Source organism: Oncorhynchus nerka, linkage group LG9b, assembly GCF_034236695.1.
Source record: "Oncorhynchus nerka isolate Pitt River linkage group LG9b, Oner_Uvic_2.0, whole genome shotgun sequence".
NCBI lineage: Eukaryota > Metazoa > Chordata > Actinopteri > Salmoniformes > Salmonidae > Oncorhynchus > Oncorhynchus nerka.
Window position 1 is genome coordinate 542,100 of NC_088424.1, and position 27,422 is coordinate 569,521.

The window sequence follows — 27,422 nt, forward strand, 5'->3', positions numbered from 1 at the left end:
CATGTGCGCCTGGCACCTACTACCATACCATGTTCAAAGACAGTTAAATATTTTGTCTTGCCCATTTACCCTCTCAAATGTCACACATACACTCCATGTCTCCTTCTTTAACCTGTCTCCTCCCCTTTATCTACACCGATTGAAGTGGTCATATTGTCAACAAGGCAGCATATGGTGCATCGTCCAGAAACATACATCACGTTCCCATTAAATGTTTGAATTAAAATTCGTTTTAATTGGGAAGGCAGATAAAGTACTTTTGCATGAGAAAACAAATAATCATACTCATTACTCCATGTGCTAATTACCTCACTTTTGTTTTGAACCAACTTCGCCGTGGGCTTTGAACCGACACCTTGCCCACGCCCGGTAGGCAGCCCAGGTCCAAAACTTAATGCAATCAACTTTCCCCCAATGCAAAACTTACCCGGACAATTGAATGAATATTGACATCCATTCAAACCTCATTGACTGTGGCCTTTTCTCACATGTACTCACTCGCGTCCTCTCTTCTAGCCTCCTTCTCAAAACTCATTGGAGGAGAAGGTCAAAGGGGCGGGACCTCTGGCTTTCTCATCCAATTGGTTTTGAGAAGGAGGTGACGAGCGAGGACGCGAGGAATTAAAATTGAGATTAGGCCTGCCTCTGTGTGCTCGAGCGATTATGAAGTAACAAAGAAACGAATGCGGTGGGTTGTTACAATTTTATCGGTAACATTTTTATCAATATCAAGCGGGTTTTTTGTACGCGAAAAGAGCTTTGCGAGTGTCCTGTGGCGTTGACATTCTTCACAATTGTCGCTTTGAAGTTGACTTCTCGACGGTGAGTGTTGTTCCAATGTTTACGTGCCTTCAAAATGGAAAGCGCTCGTTTAGGCTACAGAGAAATTCTGCAAAGAATAACAATGTGTATATAGATGAGTTTATTTTGGTACACTCGACAACCTATGGATATGCAGGCTACTTATTTGTAGTTTAAAATATATTTTAATATCAGTTTCAGGTGTTTTCAAATGTGTTCTAAGTTCCCATTAGTGTGTCTAATGGTAACCTAGGTAGACCAATGATTTTAGTTGAATAATCATTCAAGACAATAACCTATTACTCGAAGGTTGGTTTCCTTTTTAATTTCATAGTGATTATCTGGTTCTAATCGAATTGCATTGGCTGGCAAACCGGTGTTTCATAATGACGTCTTCTTCCTTGGCCGGATGTCAGTCACTTACTTTAATCCTACATCAGGACAGTGATTATATTTGATCCACGAAGGGAAAAGCTCTTGTAACATTTGCCTATAGCCGAGTATTCACTCTTTTGTCCTCTTGTATGTTTCTCTCCATGTTTTGTGTACATACCATGTGGCCACCTCGTTCACATGGCCAACTGATATATTCTATCACATCTCAAAATGGTGGGACAAGGTTACTTGATTGTGTCTCTGATACACCATGTTCTGTGTCATGCAGGACATGGATTTGCATGGATTATGGTGGTGGTCTCTGTTTGCACACACCTGTACTGACAGAATCTCGAGTATACTTTTGTTTGACCTTTTTTACTCTTTGTTGAGATGAAAGGGTGGCATGTCACTTTAAATTGTATTTTTTTTAAATTATTTTCCCAATAAATAATTCTAGTATTGCATTTGATCAGTGTCTCAAATGTCTTTAATTACTTTCCTCCCTCTCAACCTTAATACTAGAGTCAATCCATGTTAGGGATGGGCACAGTTATATCGAATATCTGAACAGACTTTAGTATTTGATTAGGCTACATGGGAGTTTTTATTTTAATATTTTTGCTCTGTTTAAAGTTAAATGATCTGTGACACTTCTACATAGCCTACAAGGATATACTATTACATTCCATGCATTTAAAAAAAATAATTGCGGTTTTATTGCAGTATTTATGTGTGCCCCATTATAAAAGATGCACAGGTAGTCTACCCACTATATAGGTGTAGCTTGTTGTTTTTGTTAATTCAAAGTGGTGCTACAGTCAGGCTCTGTAGAGTAAATGAACTCCATTTTGCATTGATTCAAAATCTTTAATTCTGTAATTTTAAATTGGCTAAATGAGGATGAATAGGCTACAATGATCAACCAACAGGGAGGCTGTTGTGAAGCTGTTGTAGACAAGGACCTGAGAGGGCAGCAAAATAGCCTCAATTAGCCTTGCTACTTTAGTTAGCTAGCTGGAGACTGTAGCTAGCTAGCTTTTTTCCAACGATTTGATTCAATCAAGACCGGCACTACCAGATGGTATGATAAATAACCTATGGTAATAATTTATTATCACACAGCGGTCATGAGCAGATGAGCTCCTGCATTTTTCAGCATGTTTCGAGAAATAAATATTTAGTTAAACTTTGATTTTTTTGGCAGGGACACATACAGGATGCTACCCGCTACTACAACCTTCACTCCAATCCTACAACCTGATTTTTTTTTTTTTTTTTTTTTTTTTTGATGGAATTACCTGAAGAGCTTCATACCACCAATGATTATTATTCTCAAACTATACAGCAAATGCTCTGGCAAACAAACAGAAACCTGAGAACACCATCCAACCGGGTGCTGAGTGTGTGATGTCTGAAGCTGAGTGTGTTGATGTCTGAAGCTGAGTGTGTTGATGTCTGAAGCTGAGTGTGTTGATGTCTGAAGCTGAGTGTGTTGATGTCTGAAGCTGAGTGTGTTGATGTCTGAAGCTGAGTGTGTTGATGTCTGAAGCTGAGTGTGTTGATGTCTGAAGCTGAGTGTGTTGATGTCTGAAGCTGAGTGTGTTGATGTCTGAAGCTGAGTGTGTTGATGTCTGAAGCTGAGTGTGTTGATGTCTGAAGCTGAGTGTGTTGATGTCTGAAGCTGAGTGTGTTGATGTCTGAAGCTGAGTGTGTGATGTCTGAAGCTGAGCGTGTGATGTCTGAAGCTGAGCGTGTGATGTCTGAAGCTGAGCGTGTGATGTCTGAAGCTGAGCGTGTGATGTCTGAAGCTGAGCGTGTGATGTCTGAAGCTGAGCGTGTGATGTCTTGTCTGAAGCTGTCTTATTTTCAAAAGGCAAGAAGAAAATACATTACTATGATATATTTTACTTTAAAAGGACTGAATGCTAAGTTAAGGCTCACAGCTGCATGTGAGCTCTCTCACTTTTCAACATGTTTTTTACAATAAGATGGTTTTTGATTTTTTTGTTTTTGTTTACTTGATGCTACCGTCCACAGCATAACCTTCACTCCAGATCAAAACTCCAAACCTACAATCTAGGCATGAAGTGTCGGAGCCTTTGAGCCAAACACATGGCAGGAGTCTCACAGGCTACCCTTCCCAAATCCAGAGACCTTGAAGCACGCTCTTGCTGTTCAGGGCCATCCACTGGCATTTTCTTCAAGAAATCTGCCTCCAGAAGTAAAGCTTCCTACTCCCACTGCTTACTGCACTGCTGCTTGGATTCCACCTGGTGATCTGTTCACCGTCTGCCCTGGCTTCTCCCCTGTCTGGTAGAGGTACCCCCACCACACTCCCCCCTCCCTACCAAGCTTTCACTTGCCTTCAGCACACAGGCACTGTTGGAGCGAGTGACTCTGGACTTACAATGGCTTGCCCCAAGTTGCATTTTTTTTTTCTTGTGCACTTTGCTATTTGCCTTATGGCTCCTGCTTGCTTTGGTGACTGAACCTTCTTGTTTGCCCTACCGTGGGACATACTGTTTGTTCCCACACTTGGGACTCTGACTCTTGGCTACATACTTTTGGCCCCCCATCCTGTTCTAACCACTCGCCGGCTTTGTATTCCTGTTAATTGATGAAATTGCTGTACAATATGATCCTGTTGCCATCAAATGCACATTCAAATGTCATAAATCAACACTGCAGTGCTCTCCCTGTCCTCTGCCGTGCCTTGATTGTATTACTGTTGTTGGTGTACACCCTGGCCCATCTACTGTTGCTAGCCTCAATTGACTTGTGCTATGTCTGTTTTTTTCCTGCTCTTGTAAAAGCCTGGATTTTCTGCACGTTAGCACTAAACTTTTGACCTAAAATGGATCAAATGAAAGTGTGGGTTCCCAGCTCCAATCCAGATGTTGGTCAGTACTGAGACGTGGTTAAGAGTATTTTGAATACTGATGTTAACCTTTCTGTCTTGCCAAAAAAGTTTATAGCCACATCTTCCAAAGGTGGGGGAGTGGCTATCTTTACCAAGAATTACCTTCAGTGCTCGGTTGTCACCATGTCTGTCCCCAAACAATTTGATTCACTGGTTTTAAGCATTACACTTTCAAATGGCTCTTCATTGATTGTTGCGGGGTGTTATCGTCCTCCATCAGCACTGGCCTGTACCCTACCTGCCCTAAGCTCTCTCCTGGTCCCTTACACTAAGTCTGAATTTTTCCTGCTAGGTGACCTAAACTGGGACATGCTTAAACCACCTGACCAAGTCCTAAAGCAATGGAACTCCCTAAATCTTTCTCATTATTACCAATCCCGCAAGCTGTGACTCCAAACACCCAGAAAAGGCTACTCTTCTTGATGTTATCCTCACAAAGAATCCTGATAGGTACCAGTCTTTCTGTAATACCCTTAGTGAGCACTGTTTTACAGGCTGTATTCATAATGGCTGCTCAGTGAAATGTCCTGATTTGTCAAAGACGCTTGCTAAAAACCTAATAAGCAAACCTTCCTTCATGACCTGGTATAGAATCTGCTTGTTCACCTCTGTCGAGGATGCTTGAACCGTCTTTTAAAAAGATTTTTATCTCTTCAATGATATTAACACACCCCCATAAAGGGAATTAAAAACAGGTTCAGCCCTGGTTCGACTGATCTTGTGGAGTTACTCCACCTCAAGAATTGCATTTGGCAAAAGGCCCGGCACACGCATACTCAGGCCTACTGGCTCTAGTTCAGGCAAATGAGAAATAAGTGCACTTCAGGCTATCCGGGAGGCCAAGGTTGGTTACTTTAAGGAACAGTGCTCGCTCTGTGGGTCTAACCCCAAGAAGTTCTGGAAAATGGTTAAAGACCTGGAGAATAAACCGTCCTCACAGCTGCCCGTGTCCCTTAATGTTGACGCTGTGGGTGTTACTGACAAGAAGCACATGGCTGAGCTCTTCAATTACCACTTCATTAAGTCAGGATTCTTATTTGACTCAGCCATGCCTCCCTGCCCATCCAACATTTCCTCATCTCCCACCCCTTCCAATGCGACTATCCCCGATGCTTCTCCCTCCTCCCCCCCGCCGCGTTTCTCCCTGCAGGCGGTCACTGAGACGAGGTTCTAAAGGAGCTCCTTAAACTTGACCCCCCCCCCCCCCCCCAAAAAACCCAACAACATCTGATTTAGATGGTTTAGACCCTTTCTTCTTTAAGGTTGCTGCCCTTATCATTGCCAAGCCTATCTCTGACCCTTTTTAACCCTTCTCTCCTCAGGGGAGGTTCCCATTGCTTGGATGGCAGCCACGGTTAGTCCTTTAAATATAGGGGGAGATCAAGCTGATCCAGCTGCTATAGGCCTATTTCTATTAACTTCTTGGTGCAGCCATCCCGTTTAGCGGGATAATTTTCGCCAACATCCGCTGAATTTGCAGAGTGCCAAATTCAAATTAAATTACTAAAATATTTAATTGTAATGAAATCACAAGTACATTATAGCAAAAAAACTTATTCGCTTGTTAATCCACCTGGTGTGTCAAAAAAAAAAAAAAAGCTTTAGAGCAAAAGCTATCACAGTTTTCATGGCAGGAAATCTCTCAGCAGACAAAACATTAAACAACAAAGTAGATTGGTCAGAAAAGCAATAAAATGAATCACTTACCTTTGATCTTTGGATGTTTGCACTCACGAGACTCCCAGGTACACAATAAATGTTTCTTTTTGTTAAAGATTATTTTTATATACAAAAACCTCCATTTTGTTGGCGCATTTTGTTCAGAAATCCACAGGCTCGTGCATGTCATGATGGGCAGACAAATTCCAAGTAGTATCCGTGAAGTTCGTAGAAACATGTCAAACGTTTTTTATAATCAATCCTCAGGTTGTTTTTATAATAGATAATATTTAAACCGGACCAAAGCTTTTTCAATAGAGAGAAAATATCTGCTCCAAGCTGTTGCGCATTGATAACTCTGCTGGCACCCAGCCATCCACTGATGCGATGTGATCGTTCTTGCTCATTTTTCAGAATAAAAGGCTGAAACTATGTCTAAAGACTGTTCACACCATGTGGCAGTCATAGGGAAAGGCCTCTGGTTGATATCCCTTTAAATGGAGGGAAGGCATGCAATGGAACAGAGAGCTTTCAAAATAAGAGGCACTTCCTTGTTGGATTTTCCTTAGGTTTTCGCCTGCAATATCAGTTCTGTTATACTCATGGACAATATTTTGACAGTTTTGGAGTGACTGTTTTAGTGTTTTCTATCCTAATCTGATAATTATATGCATATTCTGGGCCTGAGAAAAATAGGCAGTTTCATTTGGGTTCATTTTTTTATCCAAATACTGCCCCCTACACTCAACAGGTTAAGAGTGTTGGAAGTACTTGTTCAGCCATTTTTGGGAGTTCCAACATTTTCTCTCCTGGCAGTGACGCAACAATGCCTATGTGGCGATTGACAGTTAGCTGGCGTTCTAAATCTTATTGTTTCCATTCCCCTTTAACGTTGTTCTGAACACCTCCAAAACAAAGGTCATGTGGTTTGGTGAGACTGTCTCTCTCCCCACAGGTGTGATTACTACCTCCTGGGGGTTTAGAGCTTGAGCTAGTCACCTCATACAAGTACTTGGGAGTGGCTAGATGGTACACTGTCCTTCTCTCAGCACATATCAAAGCTTGAGGCTAACATTAAATTTAGACTTGGTTTCCTCTATTGTAGTCGCTCCTCTTTCACCCCAGCTGCCAAACTATCCCTGATTCATATGACCATCCTACCCATGCTAGATTACGGAGGCGTTAGGTAAGGGTGCTCTCGAGCGGCTAGATGTTCTTTACCATTTGGCCATCAGATTTGCCACCAATGCTCCTTATAGGACACATCACTGCCCTCTATACTCCTCTGTAAACTGGTCATCTCTGTATACCCGTCGCAAGACCCACTGGTTGATGCTTATTCATAAAACCCTCTTAGGCCTCACTTCCCCCTGAGATATCTACTGCAGCTCTCATCCTCCACATACAACACCCGTTCTGCCAGTCACATTCTGTTAAAGGTCCCCAAAGCATACACATCACTTGGTCTCTCGTCTTTTCAGTTCACTGCAGCTAGTGACTGGAACAAGCTGCAACAAACACTCAAACTGGATAGTTTTTTTTCTCATCTCTTCATTCAAAGACTCAATCATGGACACTCTTACTGACAGTTGTGGCTGCTTTATGTGATGTATTGTTGTTTCTTTGTGCTGTTGTCTATGCCCAACAATGTTTGTACCCTGTTTTGTGCTGCTACCATGTGCTGTTGCTGCCATGCTATGTTGTCGTTTTAGATCTTTCTTTATGTTGTGTTGTCTCTCTTGTCGTGATGTGTTTTTGTCCTAATATTTTTATCCCAGCCCCCAACCCTGCAGGAGGCCTTTTGGTTTGCCGTCATTGTAAATCCGAATTTGTTAACGACTGACTTGCCTGGTTAAATAAAATCAAAAAATGTGTTTGTCTAACTAGCATGAGTCTTTTTCCCTCTGTGCCACACAGACTGGCTTCTGCTCCTCTCCCGCCCCTCCACCACCCTTATGCTGAAACAAGCAGCACCAGCAGTCTTGCAAGCAAGTTTTCATTGAAGACATGTCATTTATTTTCATCATGATCAAAAACCATAGGGTTTTCTACCCAAAGCTGCAAAGAACATGGTGTGTGATCCCTTTTAATAAACATGAGCAAAATGGATAAAAGGGTGTAGCAGGAACAGTGGCATCTGGTGGGAAAAACCTGTTACTTTCACACTAATCTATAGTACCTAAATGCAAGCAACTTCAATGGCTAATTCCTCTGAACAGGGTGGGAAACATCACCAGATTAACAGGGATTACGTTACATAGGATGTAGAAGCAATACTCGAAGATGCCGCTCCATACTACATGTCAAGCATAGAGATCTGGGATTGGTGTGGGTGTCTTTGGTGATGTTATTTGTGTGTGTGTATATTTTCCCATGTCTTATTCATTCTAAATAATTATGGTCCAAATCATATGTTGGGTACTATATTGTTTATTGAAGATTATATGAATCCTATCCATTTAAAAGGGCTAATTTGGGTGCAATCAATTAGGGTCCTATTTCACTTATAATTCACTATCACAAATCCAGTGGGTCAGAAGTTTATATACAGTAAGTTGACTGTGCCTTCTAAACAGCTTGGAATATTCCAGAACATGATGTCATGGCTTTAGAAGCTTCTGATAGGCTAATTGACATAATTTGAGTCACTTGGAGGTGTGGCTGTATTTCAAGACCTACCTTTTAATCTCTGTGCCTCTTTGCTTGACACCATGGGAAAATCAAAAGAAATCAGCCAAGACTTCAGTAAAATTTGTCTGGTTCAGCCTTGGGAGCAATTTCCAAATGTCTGAAGTTGAGGTCGACTGATTATGATTTTTCAACGCCGATACCGATTTTATTGGAGGACAAAAAATCCGATGCCGAATTTAATCGGCTTTTAAATTTTTTTTAAAATAAATGTGTGTGTATATATATATATTTGTAATGACAATTGCAACAATTACTTATTTTAACTCGATATAATACATATTATGGGTGTTCTTAAGGTGATTCCACAGGTTGGTGGTATTTTTTGATTTAGCCGTTACTGACCTCATGCTTACATCTTTATCACAAATAAGACCCCTTGCTTTCTCTGGTGCCAATTCCATGTAATAGTCCCACACTGGTGTTCTGCTTTTCTCTACCATCTGTAAAACACACACACAGCTCTGAAGTGACAATGATACTGAAGAGTCTGCTTTAGGAGACAAATACTATCAACTGTTTGAATAAAAATAGAGTATGTAACCTGTGAATGATGAAAACAAAAACTGTTATTTCTATATGCAGGAAATCCTATTTTTAATAATGGACATGGTAAGAATTGACTACCAAAGTGCGAGTCATATTATATTTTTAGATTCACTTAAAATAAGGTCTGTGTTTCGTGTAGGCTTACCACCACCTTGCCAATTTTATAACTGTAGATATCCATAGGACAAGGTAACTGATCAATATTGGCTAAATATAAGCGAAGATCTTTTTTTTGTGGAGTGGATTTATGAAAATATGTTGACAAACGTTACCATATCCTAGTGAGATTTACACGGGTATCAAAACGCAGAGGTGGTTTAAGCCTGCACGAAACAGACTTTATTTGAAGTAGATAAAGACATTCTCGATGGAAGACATGAACGGTAAAATAACGAAGGAACCCCTTTCAAGTTCAGCCGCAAGGTATTACAGGAATTATAACGCGTCGACAATTTCTCTCTAAACCATATATATACCTTTGACGATTATGAGCCTGCTGCTGCCTACCACCCCTCAGTCAGACTGCTATATCAAATCATAGACTTAACTATAATAAACACAGAAATGCGACCCTTAGGTCAAGTCCGGAAACTATCCCCTCAAACAAAATGTTTATTCCGTTCCGTATTTTATCTAATGGGTGGCATCCACGAGTCTAAATATTCCTGTTACATTGCACAACCTTCAATGTTGGGTCATAATTGCGTAAAATTCTGGCAAATTAGTTCGCAAAGAGCCAGGCGGCCCAAACTGTTGCATATACCCTGACTCTGCGTGCAGTGAACGCAAGAGAAGTGACACTTTCACCTGGTTAATATTGCCTGCTAACCTGGATTTCTTTTAGCTAAATATGCAGGTTTAAAAATATATACTTGTATTGATTTTAAGAAAGGCATTGATGTTTATGGTTAAGTACACATTGGGATAAACGGGATATTTTGTCACGACAAGCTGCTCGACTATGCATATAATTGACAGCTTTGGATAGAAAACACTGACGTTTCCAAAACTGCAAAGATATTGTCTGTGTGCAACAGAACTGATGTTACAGGCGAAACCCAGATAAAAATCCAATCAGGAAGTGCCACATTTTTTGAAACCGCTTCATGCCAATGACTCCTTTATATGGCTGTGAATGAGCTTACGTTTTCTACGTATTCCCCAAGGTGTCTACAGCATTGTGATGTCTTTTTACGCATTTATGTTGAAGAATAGCTGTAAGGGACTACATTGAGCAAGTGGTCACATGATGGCTCCCGCAGAAAATCTTGCGTAAAGTACTGAGGTAGCCATTTTTCCAATCGCTTCTTATGAGAAACCAATTGTCCCGACGGATATATTATCGAATAGATATGTGAAACACCTTGAGGATTGATTCTAAACAACGTTTTCCATGTTTCTGTCGATATTATGGAGCTAATTTGGAAAAAAGTTAGGCGTTGTAGTGACCGCATTTTCCGGTCGATTTCTCAGCCAAACGTGACGAACAAACGGGAGCTATTTCGCCTACAAAAATAAAATTTTTGGAAAAAAGGAACATTTGCTATCTAACTGGGAGTCTCCTGAGTGAAAACATCCGAAGTTCTTCAAAGGTAAATTATTTAATTTGATTGCTTTTCTTATTTTCGTGAAAATGTTGCCTGCTGCCAGCAGAGCCTAGCATAGCATTATGCCATGATAAACTTACACAAATGCTTGTCTAGCGTTGGCTGTAAAAATATATTTTTAAAATCTGAGATGACAGTGTGATTATCAAAAGGCTAAGCTGTGTCTCAATATATTTCATTTGTGATTTTCATGAATAGTAAGATTTTGTAGGAAGATTTTATGTCCGCTTCGTTATGCTAATTCGTTTGAGGCTATGATTACGCTCCCGGATCTGGGTTTGATAGACTTCTCCTTAACTTCTTGCGACTATCTTCAATTCTGTGAATAACACTTGTATCTTTTTAAATCAATGTTTTATTATGAGTATTTCTGCAAAATCACCGGATGTTTTGGAATAAAAACATTACTGCACAAAACACGCCAATGTAAACTGAGATTTTTGGATATAAATATGTACATTATCGAACAAAACATACATGTATTGTGTAACATGATGTCCTATGAGTGTCATCTGATGATCATCAAAGGTTAGTGATTCATTTTATCTATATTTCTGCTTTTTGTGACTCCTATCTCTGGCTGGAAAAATGGCTGTGTTTTTGACTTGGCTATGACCTAACATAATCATATGTTGTGCTTTCGCTGTGAAGCATTTTTGAAATTGGACATGATGGGTAGATAAACGTATTAATCTTTCATTTGCTGTATTGGACTTGTTAATGTGTGAAAGTTACATATTTCTAAAAAAATATTTTTGAATTTCGCCTTTTCAGCGGAATGTTGTCGAGGGGTTCCACTAGTGGAACGCCTGCCCTAGAAAGGTTTTAACGCTTGGTTACAAAAATATCTTTCAAATGGACAATGCTACAACTTTGGAAGTATGCTTAGGGTCAAAATGGCTTAAGCACAGCAAAGTCAAGGTATTGGAGTGGCCATCACAAAGCCCTGACCTCAATCCTATAGAAAATGTATGGGCATAACTGAAAAAGTGTGTGTGCGAGCAAGGAGGCCTTCAAACCTGACTCAGTTACACCAGCTCTGTCAGGAGGAATGGCCCAAAATTCACTCAACTTATTGTGGGAAACTTGTGGAAGACTACCCAAAACGTTTGACCCAAGTTAAACAATTTAAAGGCAATGATACCAAATACTAATTGTGTATGTTAACTTCTGACTCACTGGGAATGTGATGAAAGGAATAAAAGCTGAAATAAATCATTCTCTATTATTCTGACATTTCACATTCTTAAAATAGTGGTGATCCTAACTGACCTAAGACAGGGAATTTTTACTAGGATTAAATGTTAGGAATTGTGAAACTGAGTGTAAATGTATTTGGTTAAGGTGTATGTAAACTTCAACTGTACATGTAAAATACCCATCAACACCAATGTGTGAAGTTCATAGGAGCATGTCAATTTTGGTGTGTATATGTGTGTGTGTATGTATATATATATATATCTATATATTCCACACACTGTATATGGAAGAAAAAAATGGTGTTGAAGTTATGACATTTTCCATCCAAAACATTAGGGATAAGCAAAGGCTTTGATTTCTGGTCGAACAGATGGAAAAGGCGTTTTGGATAACATCTACCAGGAAAAAGTCTTTAAGGTATCAGAAGTATTTCAAACCACAATGTGGAAGTATCTCCCTCTGCCAAGCAATAGCAACACTTATATTTTGTTTAGAAGACATTCTCCTGTCTTCTAAACAAGTGATAGCCTTCCTTCTTCAAGATCCCTTTTTACCCTGTACAAATTTCCCACTTCACCACCACCAAAGCACCCCCAGACCATCATATTGCCTCCACCATGCTTGACTAATGGCGTCAAGCACTCCATCTTCCTCTGTCCAGTGTCTGTTTTTTGCCTGTCTTTTATTTTTATTGGCCAGTCTGAGAGATGGCTTTTTCTTTGCAATTCTGCCTAGAAGGCCAGCATCCAGGAGTCGCCTCTTCACTGTTGGCGTTGAGACTGGTATTTTGCGTGTACTATTTAATGAAGTTGCCCGTTGAGGACTTGTGAGGAGTCTTTCTCAAACTAGGTACTTTTCCTCTTGCTCAGTTTTGCACCGGGGCCTCCCACTCTTTCTATTCTGGTTAGCCAGTTTGCGCTGTTCTGTGAAGGCTATTCCATGTATTTCTGGAATAGCCTTTATTTCTTAGGACAAGAATAGACTGACAAGTTTCAGAAGAAAGCTCTTTGTTTCTGGCCATTTTGAGCCTGAATATTGAACCCACAAATGCTGATGCTCCAGATTCTCAACGAGTCTAAAGAAGGCCAGTTTTATTGCTACTTTAATCAGAACAACAGTTTTCAGCTGTGCTAACATAATTGCTAAAGGGTTTTCTAATGATCAATTAGCCTTTTTAAAATGATAACTTGGATTAGCTGACACAACGTGACATTGGAGCACAGGCTGGATGGTTGCTGATAATGTAGATTCCATAAAAAAAAACAGCTGTTTCCAGCTACAATAGTCATTTACAACATTAACAATGTCTACACTGTATTTCTGATCAATTTGTTATTTTAATGGACACTTTCTTTTGTGCTTTTCTTTCAAAAAACAAGGACATTTCTAAATGACCCCAAACCTTTGAACGGGAGTGTATATATCCTTACAAATGAGAGCTAGGTTTTGTTTAAAAAAATAAAAAGTGTATTGGAAAGTTCTTGCTAGCTTACTTTTTAGTTTGGATCCCGCGATGCTGTTCGCATCACTTGCTGGGACTGCTAGTCTCGGTCTAGTGATCCTTCCAAACAGTGAGCCTTCCAACCCAACACCTATTTAGTGTTGCTAGCTAGCTGCATATCAAGCTAGTGTTTTGTTTTGGGGGGGGGCTTGAACGCAGCCTGTGATGAGGTTAGTCATTGTGGATTGTCCCAGGTTTATGGCTCTCTAGATCCCTGCTGTTTTCAATTTCCCCTGTGACCTGTCTGGATCTGGGAGGAGTAACAGCGTAACCTGCGTTGCTACCTACCAAGACCAAAGCCGGCGGGAGTACCATTGAGGACAGTGGTGTGTCTCTATCACACGTGAAATATATATTTTTTTAATTAACAAAGAGTTCTACAAGCAGTTGATACTTCAAGAAAATGGCTTTAAGTGTTTTGACCAAATACTGGTGGATTCAACTAATAAGAATGGACGACCTGACCACAGAGGTCCAAGACCTGAAGAACAGTTTCCATGTCCACAGACTCATGTCAAAAGTTTTATAATCAATCCTCAGGTTGTTTTTCAAATGTATAATCGATAATATATCAACCGCAAATGTCTTTCACAGTAGGAGAGGGAAAAGCAATACCTATCCACTCTGTTGCGTGAGCAAAACTCATGTGACCACTTGACGGGATGTTATCGTTCTGGCTAATTTTTCAAAATAAAATCCTGAAACTGTCTGAAGACTTGACACCTTGAGGAAGCGATAGGAAAGGATTCTGGTTCATATCCCTTTAAATGGAGCAAAGGGAGGCTATGGAACATGGAGTTTTCAAAATAGAAGCCACTTCCTGCTTTGATTTTCCTCAGGGTTTCGCCTGCAATATCAGTTCTGTTATACTCACAGACAATATTTTGACAGTTTTGGAAACTTTAGTGTTTTCTATCCAATACTAATAATAATATGCATATATTAGCAACTGAGACTGAGGAGCTGGCCGTTTACAATGGGCACCTTTTCATCCAAGCTACTCAGTACTGCCCCTGCAGCCATAAAAAGTTAAAGGCACATTCAACTTAGTGTATTTAAACTTCTGACCACTGGAATTGTGATACAGTGAAATAATCTGTAAACAATTGTTAGAAAAATGACTTGTGTCATGCACAAAGTAATATCCTAACCGACTTGCCAAAACTTTAGTTTGTTAACAACAAATTTGTGAAGTGGTTGAAACACTTCGGTTCAACCTCAACGAGGACTATCCTAAAGCTGTGCGCCAGAAGAGGAAAGAACCTATCCTAGCAATGAAAGCTGCCAGATAGCGTGGGGACATCGCTTACATCTGCTATTACAGGCTCGTTGCCCACCCACCTTTCCAGAAGCCTTGAAGGGATGAGAGAGCCATTCCAATGGGTTCGTAGCTTTAACCCTGCAGCAAGCGCAAACCAATTGATTTAATGGACTGCTGAATGCATGTATTTTTATCTTGCTTTGTTTGTGCTTTTCAGTGTTCTGTCTCTCTGATAAGCTACCCAGGAATGGGATGAAAATGGCCCATATTAATATGATCTCAGTAAAAAGAAATGTCCTCTCACTGTCAACTGCGTTTCATTTTCAGCAAACTTAACATGTAAAATATTTGTATGAACATAACAAGATTCAACAACTGAGACAAACTGATCAAGTTCCACAGACGTGTGACTAACAGAAATTGAATGTGTCCCTGAACAAAGGGGAGGCCACAATCAAAAATAACAGTCAGTATCTGGTGTGGCCACCAGCTGCATTAACTACTGCAGTGCATCTCCTCATGGCCTGCACCATTTCCCCCCGTACTTGCTGTCCACCCCATTCTTCCACCAAGGCACCTGCAAGTTCCCGGATGTTTCTGGGGGGAATGGCCCTAGCCCTCACCCTCTGAACCAACATGTCCCAGACGTGCTCAATTGGATTGAGATCTGGGCTCTTCGCTGGCCATGGCAGAACACTGACATTCCTGTCTTGCAGGAAATCCCACACAGAACAAGCAGTATGGCTGGTGGCATTTTCATGCTGGAGGGTCATGTCAGGGTGAGCCTGCAGGAAGGGTACCACATGAGGGGGGAGGATGTCTTCCCTGTAACGCACAGCGTTCCGATTTCCTGCAATGACGACAAGCTCAGTCCGATGATGCTGTGATGGACCCTCCACCTCCAAATCGATCCCGCTCCAGAGTACAGGCCTCGGCGTAAACGTGAATCCAACCATCATCCCTGGTGAGACAAAACCGAGACTCATCGGTGAAGAGCACTTATTTGCTGTCCTGTCTGTTCCAGCAACGGTGGGTTTGTGCCCATAGTCGACGACGTTGCCGGTGATGTATGGTGAGGACCTGCCTTAAAACAGGCCTACAAGCCCTCATTATAGCCTCTCTCAGCCTATTGCTGAGAGTCTGAGCACTGATGGAGGTATTATGCGTTCCTGGTGTAACTCGGGCAGGTGTCGTTGCCATCCTGTACCTGTCCCACAGGTGTGATGTTCGGATGTACCGATCCTGTGCAGGTGTTTTTACACATGGTGTTGCACTGCGAGGACGATCAGCTCTCCGCCCTGTCTCCCTGTAGCACTGTCTTAGGCGTCTCACAGTATGGACATTGCAATTTATTGCCCTGGCCACATCTGCAGTCCTCATGCCTCCTTGTATCATGCCTGAGGCACGTTCACGCAGGTGAGCAAGGGCCCTAGGCATCTTTCTTTTGGCGTTTTTCAGAGTCCGTAGAAAGGCCTATTTAGTGTCCTAAGTTCTCATAACTGTGACCTTAATTGTCTACCGTCTGTAAGCTTAGTGTTTTAACGACCGTTCCACAGGTGCATGTTCATTAATTGTGGGAAAGCATGAGAAACTGTGTTTAAACCCTTTACAATGAAGATCTATGAAGTTATTTGGAATTTTATGAATTATCTTTGAAAGACAGGATCCTGAAAAATTGATTCTTTTTTTGTTTGTTTATTTAATGTACTTCAACTAAATGTTTCAGGAATGCGTACCATTTTGTTTCTAACTAGAAAGGATTACAGAACAATCTGGGTGTCAATATTCTTTCTTGTGCTTTTTGAGGTGGAAGAACACACATTACTAGACTACTAGTCAGAATTTGACTATCGGTGTGAACGCAATAGGCATGTCTAGATGGTGGAAACCTATCAATTTCTCAATATTGGTGATCACTAAGGAAAGGTTAAAGCAATAATATTTAGACTTGGCATTGGCCTGTTTTTAAATGCTTTGAAATGTGTATTTTCCTTTTTCTGTGGGAGTCCTTGCATCCACCTGTCAATTCATATGATTTCCTTCAAAGGGAGGAAGGAAGGTTGCATTGTCAAAGCCCTGTGCCCCGGTTTGGGTTCAGAGGCTGGCACACCTGGCTGTCATTGGCCAGGGAGGCTTTAGACACTGAACATCTGGGTACTGTGGGTCCTCAGGGAGGGGGCCAGGTGCCACCCTTTTTTAATTTGACTATTCAGTGTGGGGGGAATGAAAGCGGAATGGATAGAGGGGAAAGAATAGGAGGTATCCAACACCATGGTGACGGGGTCCTTTATCTGTCTGCTGGATCTGCCCAGCCAGTCACGTAAGAGAAGACCAGAGGCTCCCCAGGGCAATCTGACTGTTTACCTGCTTTCCCCCTCTTTTGTGCTTTCTTTTCTCATTTCATGTCTCTTTAAAGAAAGATGGTCAGTCTGACTTTCGCTCTTTCTTTCTAGTATTCTTTCATTCTCTCTGTATACCACAAATTTCGATCAGTGTCTTCTCCCTGTCTCAACACCCTCAGCTCTCATACTCTTGTCTTTTTATTGCGCTCTTCCTTCCTCTCAGCCAGTTATCATACCACAACCCCCCCCCCCCCCGCCCTTTCAATGCACTCTTTCTGTTTCTCATGCCATCCGACTCACTTGCCTGTAGCATGAATTCTCTTTTTCGCTTCACTCATTTCTGGTCATCTCTCTTGCATTTTCTTCTGTCTTTTAATGTTCTCTCAATCTCAAATGTTCTCATCTACTCACTCTTATTCTCTAACTCTGTCATTCTGACTCGTTTTTTCACTCTTTCGTTCATGCTCTCCCCCTTCCCCTCTTTCTCTCCCTCGTGATAAATGACCTAAAGTTATGCGAATGTGTTAACCTGTTGCTTCTACTCGGGACGCTTGCGTCCCAACTAGAGCTCTGGAAATGCAAATGCGCTACGCTAAATGCTAATAGTATTAGTTAAAACTCAAAAGTTCATTAAAATACACATGCAGGGTATCGAATTAAAGCTACACTCGTTGTGAATCCAGGCAACAAGTCAGATTTTTTAAATGCTTTTCGGCGAAAGCATGAGAAGCTATTATCTGATAGCATGCAACACCCCAAAAGACCCACAGGGGACGTAAACAAAATAATTAGCATTTCGGCGTTACACAAACCGCACAATAAAATAGAAAACATTCATTACCTTTCACCATCTTCTTTGTTGGCACTCCTAGATGTCCCATAAACACTATTTGGGTCTTTATTTCGATTAAATCGGTCCATATAAAGCCTAGATATCGTTATATGTAGACTGTGTGATAAACGAAAAAAACATCATTTCAAAACGTAACGTCATTTTTAAAATTCAAAAGTCGACGATAAACTTTCACAAAACACTTCAAATACGTTTGTAATGCAACTTTAGGTATTAGTAAACGTTAATAAGCGATAAAATTCATCAGGAGGCGATGTAAAGATCATTAGCTGTCCGTCTGGAAAAATGTCCGGCTAGAAACTCAACGAAAATATCCGGTCCTAGACCGGAGGAGATACGGTGTCCTGCATGTGTTTGACCAAGAAAAAACTCAAAGGGAAATGACAAGACTCTAGACACCGTGTGGAAGCTGTAGGTACTGCAATCTCAGTCAATTAATTGTGGTTCACCTTTATCAATGGGTTCAAGTAGCGCATGGATATATTTTCCCATTTTCAGTGATCAGTTTTTCCTGTGCTTTTCGATGTAAATGCCGTTCTGGTAAAGCCACAACAGTGATTTTAACCAGTTTTATAAACGTCTGAGTGTTTTCTATCCACACAGACTAAGCAAATGCATATACTATATTCCTGGCATGAGTAGCAGGGCGCTGAAATGTTGCGCGATTTTTAACAGAATGTTCAAAAAAGTAGAGGGTCGACTTAAGAGGTTAATGAGAGGGGTTCAGTTGACAGACCAGCAACTATCCCGCCTAGTACTAAACTGAAGCACTTTAAAGATGAGCATATCTATTTTAATTTTTTTTTTTTTTTTACTAGTGCCGGCTGTCTGCTATAGAGCCGGTTACACAATTCACAAGTGAGATATGCATCTTCCAGTGATCTATTGATATGACAGATGCCTGTCAGCCACAAAGTGAGCGACGACGGGGAAACACTGCTGGTTTGACAGTGCTGTCTGTCCCGGTACCTGGGTGGGTAGGTGTGTTGTACGCTGTGGTTGCAGTCAAACTTCTTTACATGGAGGGAGAGCGAGTGATGCTCCTTCATCGTCTGTGAGTCAATTTGCACGTCCCATATAATGTTGTAACAATGAGTTGACATCTACTTAGCCTGTTTTCTGGCACATGAACTGATTATCTGTCGCATGTTTCATATGCCGCCACGAAGTGCTGGCTCATAGGCTTACTATGCTTTGATTGACGATTAGAAAGCTTGACTGGTTTATAAATGGTGTTGAACTGACTGAATAAAGTCTATCATGTTGTCATTTAGAAATCATACAACATAGTTATATGTCCATGTTATGAATCGGGACAAGTAAACTAAAATATCTTGTTTTGTATTTTCAATATAAAGTCCAGTGGTGCCGTAAAAATAGCGCCAGAGAAGAAGTCTGACGTTCTACGTGTCCCCAAACAAATTGTTTTTGTTTGTTTATTTGCCTTGTTTGACTTTATTTTTGTTACCTATTTTGTACATAATGTTACTGTCTATGACCAAAAATAACATCTGGACATCAGGACTGCGATTACTCACCAGACTAGCAGAGTCTTACGAGCCCGACGTGAACGATATACTGCTTTCTCGGGAACAGGCCCACATCCCCATGATTTGCGTGAAGAGGAGGGAGAAAGAGGCCAGAGTGGGCTGCCTTCTGAGAATTCGTAGGCAATCGAATAAACCCCCACTTCCTTCCATTCTGCTAGCAAATGGGCAATCTCTGGAGAATAAAATCGACGACATTCGTGGAGGTTAAATCCGTTGTACCAAATTTCTATCATCATGTTAAATGTGCAGCCAGAGGGGGGAAAAAAAAACTCTGGACCACCTTTTACTGCACAAACAGAGACTCATACAAAGCTCTCCCTCGCCCTCCATTTGGCAAATCTGACCATAATTCTGTAAATCTGTTTACAAGCAAAAATTAAAGCAAGAAGCACCAGTGACTAGATCAATAAAAAGGTGGTCAGAAGAAGCAGATGCTAAGCTACAGGACTGTCACTAGCATAGACTGGAATATGTTCTGGGATTCCTCCGATGGCATTGAGGAGTACACCACATCAGTCATTGATAAAGCCAATAAGTGCATCTCTGACGTTGTGACCGCACGTACATACCCCAACCAGAAGCCATGGATTACAGGCAACATCAGCACTGAGCTAAAGGCTAGAGCTGCCGCTTTCAAGGAGCGTGACTAACCTGGAAGCTTATAAGAAATCCCACTATGCTCTCCGACGAACCGTCAAACAGGCAAAGCATCAATATCAGGACTAAGATCGAATCTTACTACACCGGCTCTGACGCTCGTCAAATGTGGCAGGGCTTGCAAACCATTACAGATTACAAAGGGAAGCACAGCCGAGAGCTGCCCAGTGACACGAGCCTACCAGACAAGCTACACTACTTATATGCTCGCTTTGAGGCAAACACTGAAACATACATGAGAGCACCAGCTGTTCCAGAAGACTGATCACGCTCTCCGCAGCCAATGTGAGTAAGACCTTTTGAAAAGGTCAACATTCACAAGGCTGCAGGGCCAGATGGATTACCAGGACGTGTACGGCGAGCATGCGCTGACCAAATGGCAAGTGTCTTCACTGAGATTTTCAACTTGTCAGTGTCTAATACCAACATTATTTTTTAAGCAGACCACCATCGTGCCTGTGCCCAAGAACACTAAGGTAGCCTGCCTAAAATGACTACCAACCCGTAGCGCTCACATCTGTAGCCATGAAGTGCTTTGACAGGCACCATTATCCCAGGAACCCTAGACCCACCCCAATTTGCAAACCGCCCCAACAAATCCACAAATGCAATCTCTATTGCACTCCTCACTGCCCTTTCCCACCTGGACAAAAGGAACACCTATGTGAGACTGCTATTCATTGACTACAGCTCAACATAGTGCCCTCAAAGCTCATCAATAAGCTAAGGACCCTAGGACTGAACACTTCCTGACGGCCTGCCACCAGGCGGTAAGGGTAGGTAACAACACGTCCGCCACGCTGATCCTCAACATGGGGGCCCCTCAGGGGTGCGTGCTCAGTCCCCTCCTGTACTCCCTGTTCACTCACGACTGCACGACTCCAAAGGCATCATTAAGTTTTCCGATGACACAACAGTGGTAGGCCTGATCACCGACAACGATGAGAGCCTATAGGGAGGAGGTCCGAGACCTGGCCTTGTGGTGCCAGGACAACCTCTCAATGTGATCAAGACAAAGGAGATGATTGTGGACTACAGGAAAATGATGACCGAGCACACCCCCATTCTCATCGATGGGGCTGCAGTGGAGCAGATTGATACTAGAGACACAAAGTTAATCTGCCTCTGGGGAAGTAGATAAAGAGACCCATTGCCAAAATACCAAAGTATCCCTTTTAATTAGTGATGCGGTATGACATTTTTGTCTGATACCTATATCTGATTTTTACCTTTTTTAATTTTTAAAATTTATATTTCATTATTGGACATGAACTGTCAAAACACCAGGAAATCGGCTCCAATGGATTTTAATTTGGGACATCTGTTCCCAAGTATTTCTACGCATATTAGACACATGATCATATACAAATGTAAGCCAGGTTTGATCTACTGGAATATTTGACTAAAACTTGTTTCTTTTTGACTGCAAGAAGCCCAATGATTTTCAATTATGTTCCTGCAACCCCGATAATCCCCCCCCCCCCCCCCCCCAAGAAAATAATTGTCCCGCGGCTGACTAGTTGATGATCCTTTGTGTAGGCTATACTTCATGTCTGTGTGGTTTGCCATGTCTGGGGTGTGTTCATTCATTACAGTGTGGTTTCATAATGTGTCTGTATTTGGCTGCCACAGACAGACTGAGCTGTCCTGTGATCCAGTGAGGTCATGCAGTATGTGGTCTGTGTGTTCCATGTGGTTTGACGCCTGATGGCTTTTCCAGTTATGTCCGTAAGAGTCCAGTGTCTAGGGAAACCATCATAAGGTCAATTTAGTGCTGTACCACCCTAAGGAATAAGGTTTTGGATGTTGGGTGAGTAAACTGAGGTGGGGGAGGGGGGTGTGAGCAATGACATGGTTTTAGAGGCCCTCTTGGCCACAGAACATTTTGTTTTTAAAGAAAATGTCCTGTAATACTACACATTTTGTCATGGGGCAAGATGACGTTTTAACACTTTTAAAGCTAGTGTCCTGCAATTATTCATATTTTGCCATGGCTTATGCCTTTTGCGTAGGGCTATCTGAGTAACTCAAACAAAATCAATGGTGTCATGTAATGAAACGTAATTTATTTTACATTCTCCTTGACGGTCTAGCTTTTATTTTGGTGATTTGTTAGTTCTCAAATAGGATCAAATAAGATGGCTCAATTATATTTTAAATCTGGTTTTAGACGTTTAACTTAAACACTGAAACGCTGTAGAAGAAAAAGAAACGCACACCTATTTAGGTGAGGTGCTGGCTGGCGGAGTAGAAAAGTTGAAAATAAGAGCCGCACACTAGGAGCTCAGATTCCAAAATGTAATTACCAACGTTTCGACAGTCAAGCTGTCTTCATCAGGGTGTAATCACAAACACTGCGGAATGACTCGTTTATATTGTCATAAGACACAGGTGTCTGTAATCATGGCCAAGAGTGGCCTAATATCATTGGTTAATTATCAAATATTAAAATGGCATACAAAAAACAGCATACAAATGGATAGCATACGATCATAGATTCATTTTAGACTACACAAGCTTACAAACAATTACAATGGTAAAGTAACAATAATCACAAGAATGGCTTCACATCATAGTCTACGTCGAGACCGAAGGGAACAAGGCTCTTTAAGTTAAAGATCCATGCAGCCTCTAGTTTTAACAATAAATGATCAAGGTCACCCCTCTCCTAGGGAGGGTGACATGTTCGATGCCAGTATAACGCAGAGACAATCGAGTGGCCTGCCCCCAACAAGTGAGCCGCAACTGGGTAAGTCAAGTTTTTGCACCGAATGGTGCTACGATGCTCTGAGATACGTGCTTTGTTTTACCCACAATTTTTACCACAAGGACAAATTATAAGATAAATAACTGCCTTTAGTGGAGCACGTAATAACACCTTTGATTGGGATCGATTTCCCTGTTTGTGGGTGTTTGAAGGATCTACATTTATAAGTGCCATTGCATTGAGCACAGCCATTACACTTGTAATTTCCATCCAGTAGGGGCGCAAATAGACGTTGTTCAGGAATTTCTTGGTAGTAAATCAGAGCGTACCAATTGGTCTCTGAGATTTCTGCCCCGGGAGAATACGACCAAGGGAAGGTCCGAAAACACATTACCGAGACTTATCTTTTAAGCAAAGAGACATGGGCAGGGCTCAATATCTTGCTTGATAAACTAAAGACACTCAGTCCTGTGGGTTCTGGGACCGTGTGAACGTTCTCTGATAGTCGTTTCTTCTTACCCCGTCGGGTGCAGCATCTCGTCGATGCGCGTGCCTGCGGCCACCTCCGCACTTCCGTCTGTCCAGTCTCTCGTTGAATAAAAAAACTACCACTGGAAGCCGACGAGGCGCTGGTTGTAGAGCTTTGATGGATCGAAGTAAGCGGCATCCCTCCTGCGTCTGCCATGGAGAGGAGGAGCAGAACCTCCCTTGTCAGGGTTTCTCCAGAAGTAGACTTTATCCTCAGCCTTTTTTGTCTTGGTTTAATTTCTTGATTTGTTTAAAAGTTCCTTTATTTCTGTAGACAACTTGTCCTGGAGCGCTTGGTTAGTTTTCATCAGTTCATTGAATATGCCATCACCATTAACAGCTATTTGTAGAGCTGTGCGTTTTGTCTTTTAATTGTGTTATCCATGTCAATAAAATCCCTTTTCAACTGGTCAACAATTCATGTCATTAAATCAATAGAGCATGTTGTTCAGGATGACACACCAGCGCTCACAGAAATCCTCTGTGCGCTGTCCCAATGATGGTTCTTTTTGCCACCTCCGTCCCCGTGGAATAATGCCTTGACGGACATAATCACTAAGAGTGACTATATGTAGATGCGTTCTCGTCTGGCGCTTAGGTACATGTAACAGTTCTTTCGCGAGGTCAGAATTACCTCCCGGTATGTCAAAAAGGGACTCAAACTATGATCTTATCACGCTCCCTTTGGCTATATTCAAAGTAATCTTGTATGGGTCTATGACGAGTGTCAGGAAAATAATAATTATTCGGCATCGTTTAAAAGCTTTTTTGTCGGTACGGTGCCGTTTACTGGGTAACGGAACAATCTAGATGAAAAAGAGGGAGGCAGAGGGAAAGATGGTGATGATGAGATAAGCTTAGAGGGATGAAGAAAATAAACTAAGACTAAGGCCACCCTGGGTCATTGGATAGATGGCTGTCAGTTCTGAGAAACAGCAGAGTGCGTGAGTGGGTGGGTGTCTGTCTGGGAGAGTGAATGAGACTGGGTGTTTGTGTCTTTGGGCATGGGTCATGCTGTGCCACTTTGCCTTGACTGGCTCATTGTATTGACAGGAGTTACTGGTAGCCCATAGAAAGGAACCAAGTGGTTTTCATAGAGCATTATACAACAATATGGAAACGCAAGTGCACCAGCATAGAGGTCGCCTGGATGGGATAGTCTACACACGTCTTGGTGTCTAGCCAACATTTAATAGCCCATTAATAATTTCCCCACATGTTAGCCTACATTAGTCGGTGCGCGCGCACACAGTACTACAGGATTCACGTTACAACTCCATAGCTGTGTGTGTGTGGTGACATCCTGTTACAGTGGAGCCATCAAGGGCTTTTGATTTATTCTGGGCCTAGCACCCTGTCTAATCTGCTACAAAGACGGCGAGGGGTGGAGGGAAGAAAGAGATGGAAGGAAAGAATTGACGGCTTCTTACTACATTGACTTGATTCTACAGCATGACTGGATTTAGACAGGAAGAGAATCTTGGCTAGAATCTTAATTTCCTGTGAAATGGGCCTAATAATGTTCAAGAAATCCACAGATCAACATAAAACTCAGTATTAGACTTCAAGGAATTTAAAAAATGTTTTTTTATATATATATATATATATATTTTAACTAGGCAAGTCAGTGAAGAACAAAATCTTATTTACAATGATGGCCGAACTCGGACGTTGCTGGGCCAATTGTGCGCCACCCTGTGGGACTCTTTAATCACGGCTAGATGTGATACAGCCTGGATTCAAACCAGAGACACTAATGACGCCTCTTGCACTGAGATGCAGTGCCTTGGACCACTGTGCCACTCGAGCCCTATTATTTCATCCCAATTAGCACTGACTTTTCTATGTACGTGGAAGTGTGGGTGGGTGAGCGAGGGAGATTAATTTTGCTGGGGGGGTGGTGTGTGTTGAAAAGCCACCACTTCTCTGTTTTTATGTCATTAGCTGAAGAAGGTACCACAGAGGCATCCAGGTAGGCTGTGGCCCTCCACACACACTGTAGTAGTGAGGCGGGCACCGGGTTCAGGGAATATGGAGCATCCCCCCCCTGGTTTATTCATTAATTCACTTTCTTGTTTCATTTGGGAGAAGGATCTAGGTCAGACCTTTTATAGTGTGATACAGAGGAAAGGGATGTTTAGCACTGCCAGTGACTGTAATTAAATAACATGACAATCCATATGCTAGTATAATAATGGTAAATTAATTGTGAAGCCATGTTTCTATTATTAGCTTGCCACCTGAATGTGTCAAGTTGCATTGTGTTTCAGGTTGGCTGTATTGTCAGTTGTTTTGTGTTGAGGGGAAAACTTGTTTGCGGTTTTTATGGTGTTCGATAACGTTATTCCTGTGAAGAGATGTAGCAAGATAACAACCTTAATTCCACACTAGACAACCCATCTGGATAGACTTTCTATAGACTCACTCTGCTAAATGGTGGCACTGTAGGCCTTAATGGTCGCTGGTGCAGCTCAAATAGGTATGTATTGCTGCTTTTGTTTTAGAGGACTATGTAGCCCTACGTACTCAAAAGCGTTCTTCAAAGTAATTGGTCAGACACACACATCCTGCACTCTCTTTAGACTGAGTGTAGAGTCCCGCCTTACACTGGGACCTTGACTAATTCAGGAAGGAAACCTATTGATTTCAGCCAAGCAGGGTCACCTTTTATCTACAGGAGAGCACAGGACACTGCTGCTGGCCTGGGGAGGCTGGATGGAAGGAGCAAGATTGAGGTTGACAATAGGCTAGGGCTGTCCCTGACGACGACAACAAATATTGGTCGTCCGTTCTTTCAACCAATCGATTGATCGAAATGTTTAAACTTGTATTTTTCCATATCGACACAACCTATGTTTGAATAAAATCAACAGTACAGTGTCCTTACTCAAGATTGACAGGAGCACTCCAAACAAAAGACAATTAATAAATGTACAGCTTATAAATGGATTGAAATAAACCCAAACTTTTTTTCCTCACAAGTGTAACCTGGGTTGTGCTGTCTGCAAACAGTGTCCACGCCCACTACGACCATGGTAAAACTGTGGTGGTGATGAATACATTAACAGAAATTACCATAACCAAACATTGTAGATTAGAAATTAAGGTAATTAATGGTAAATGTACTTCTGGTGTGCCATCCCTGTGGCCTCTGCAATGGATTAGTCCACTCACAGGCATGAATCAGACAAGTGTCTCGTGTGCCATAACATTTCATTTAAAAAATTTGCCACTGCTCGACTAAAACAATCTTGGTCGACCAACAGCTTGTCGGCTTAATTTGGTCAGCCCTACAGTAGGCTGCATTTATAGAGTGAAAGCATTGGAAGAGTTTCATGTTTTATCAGTGGTGGAACAAGTAGCCAATTGTTATACTTGAGTAAATGTACCTTTTTTTTATATATATATTTTTTTAATAGAAAATGACTAGTGAAAGTCACCCAGTAAAATACTACTTGAGTAAAAGTCAACGTATTTGGTTTTAATTATACTTATGTATCAAAAGTAAACATGTAAATGATTTCAAATTCCTTATATAATGCAAATCAGATGGCACTTTATTTTTTTTAAATATTTTTTTATACAGATCGCAAGGGGGGGACACCAACACTGACATCATTAACAAATGAAGCATGTGTGTTTAGTGAATCTGCCAGATCAGCAGCAGTAGGGATGACCAGGGATGTTCTCTTGCTAATACTTTGCATTCAAAATAAACATACTTTTCAGTCTCAGGGAAAATGTATGGAGTAAAAGTAAATGTGTTTTCTTTAGGAATGTAGTGAAGTAAAAGTTGTCTAATTATTAAAGTACAGCCACTTTTTGTTGTGAGTAGCACTTTAAACTAAACTATTTTTACTTGCGTTTTATTAGTCGTACTGGATATGCACGGTGTACATCGCCCACTAAATGTTTACTTGCAGGTTCCTTCTCGACAATGCAACAGTAAGAAAAGAATACCAACACAAAGTAAATGGAAGTAGAATAAACGTTTTCGCATAAGAGATTAGATGTATTGTTGACTGCCTAGTGAAGGATAAGAAGTGTGAGAATTAAGATGGACAGGCCTGTAAATGGAGGGGATTTATAAATGGCTGGTTGATAGCATCCAGAAGACATTGGAAAGAGGGGGAGAAGAGGACATTTCTTTTCAGTGTAGGGATGTGCCTCTCCTAGAGGTGACATGTTTTCAACTGTAAATCTATATAAGTAGGGCAGTAC

At 41.5% G+C, this 27,422-nt stretch overlaps 1 protein-coding gene across 3 annotated transcripts in view; it reads left to right on the forward strand.

Moving 5' to 3' along the window:
• Window positions 1–619: 619 nt before the first annotated feature.
• LOC115114240 (SPRY domain-containing SOCS box protein 4-like) overlaps window positions 620–27,422 on the forward strand; it is a 118,464-nt gene continuing 91,661 nt past the window's right edge. For 2 of the 3 annotated variants that reach the window (XM_029642321.2, XM_065013246.1), the window contains exon 1: window positions 623–822. The gene's annotated coding sequence lies outside the window, so the exon portion shown is untranslated. Of the gene's footprint in view, window positions 823–27,422 lie in introns of all 3 variants that reach the window. The other variant, XM_065013247.1, reaches the window with a different exon arrangement.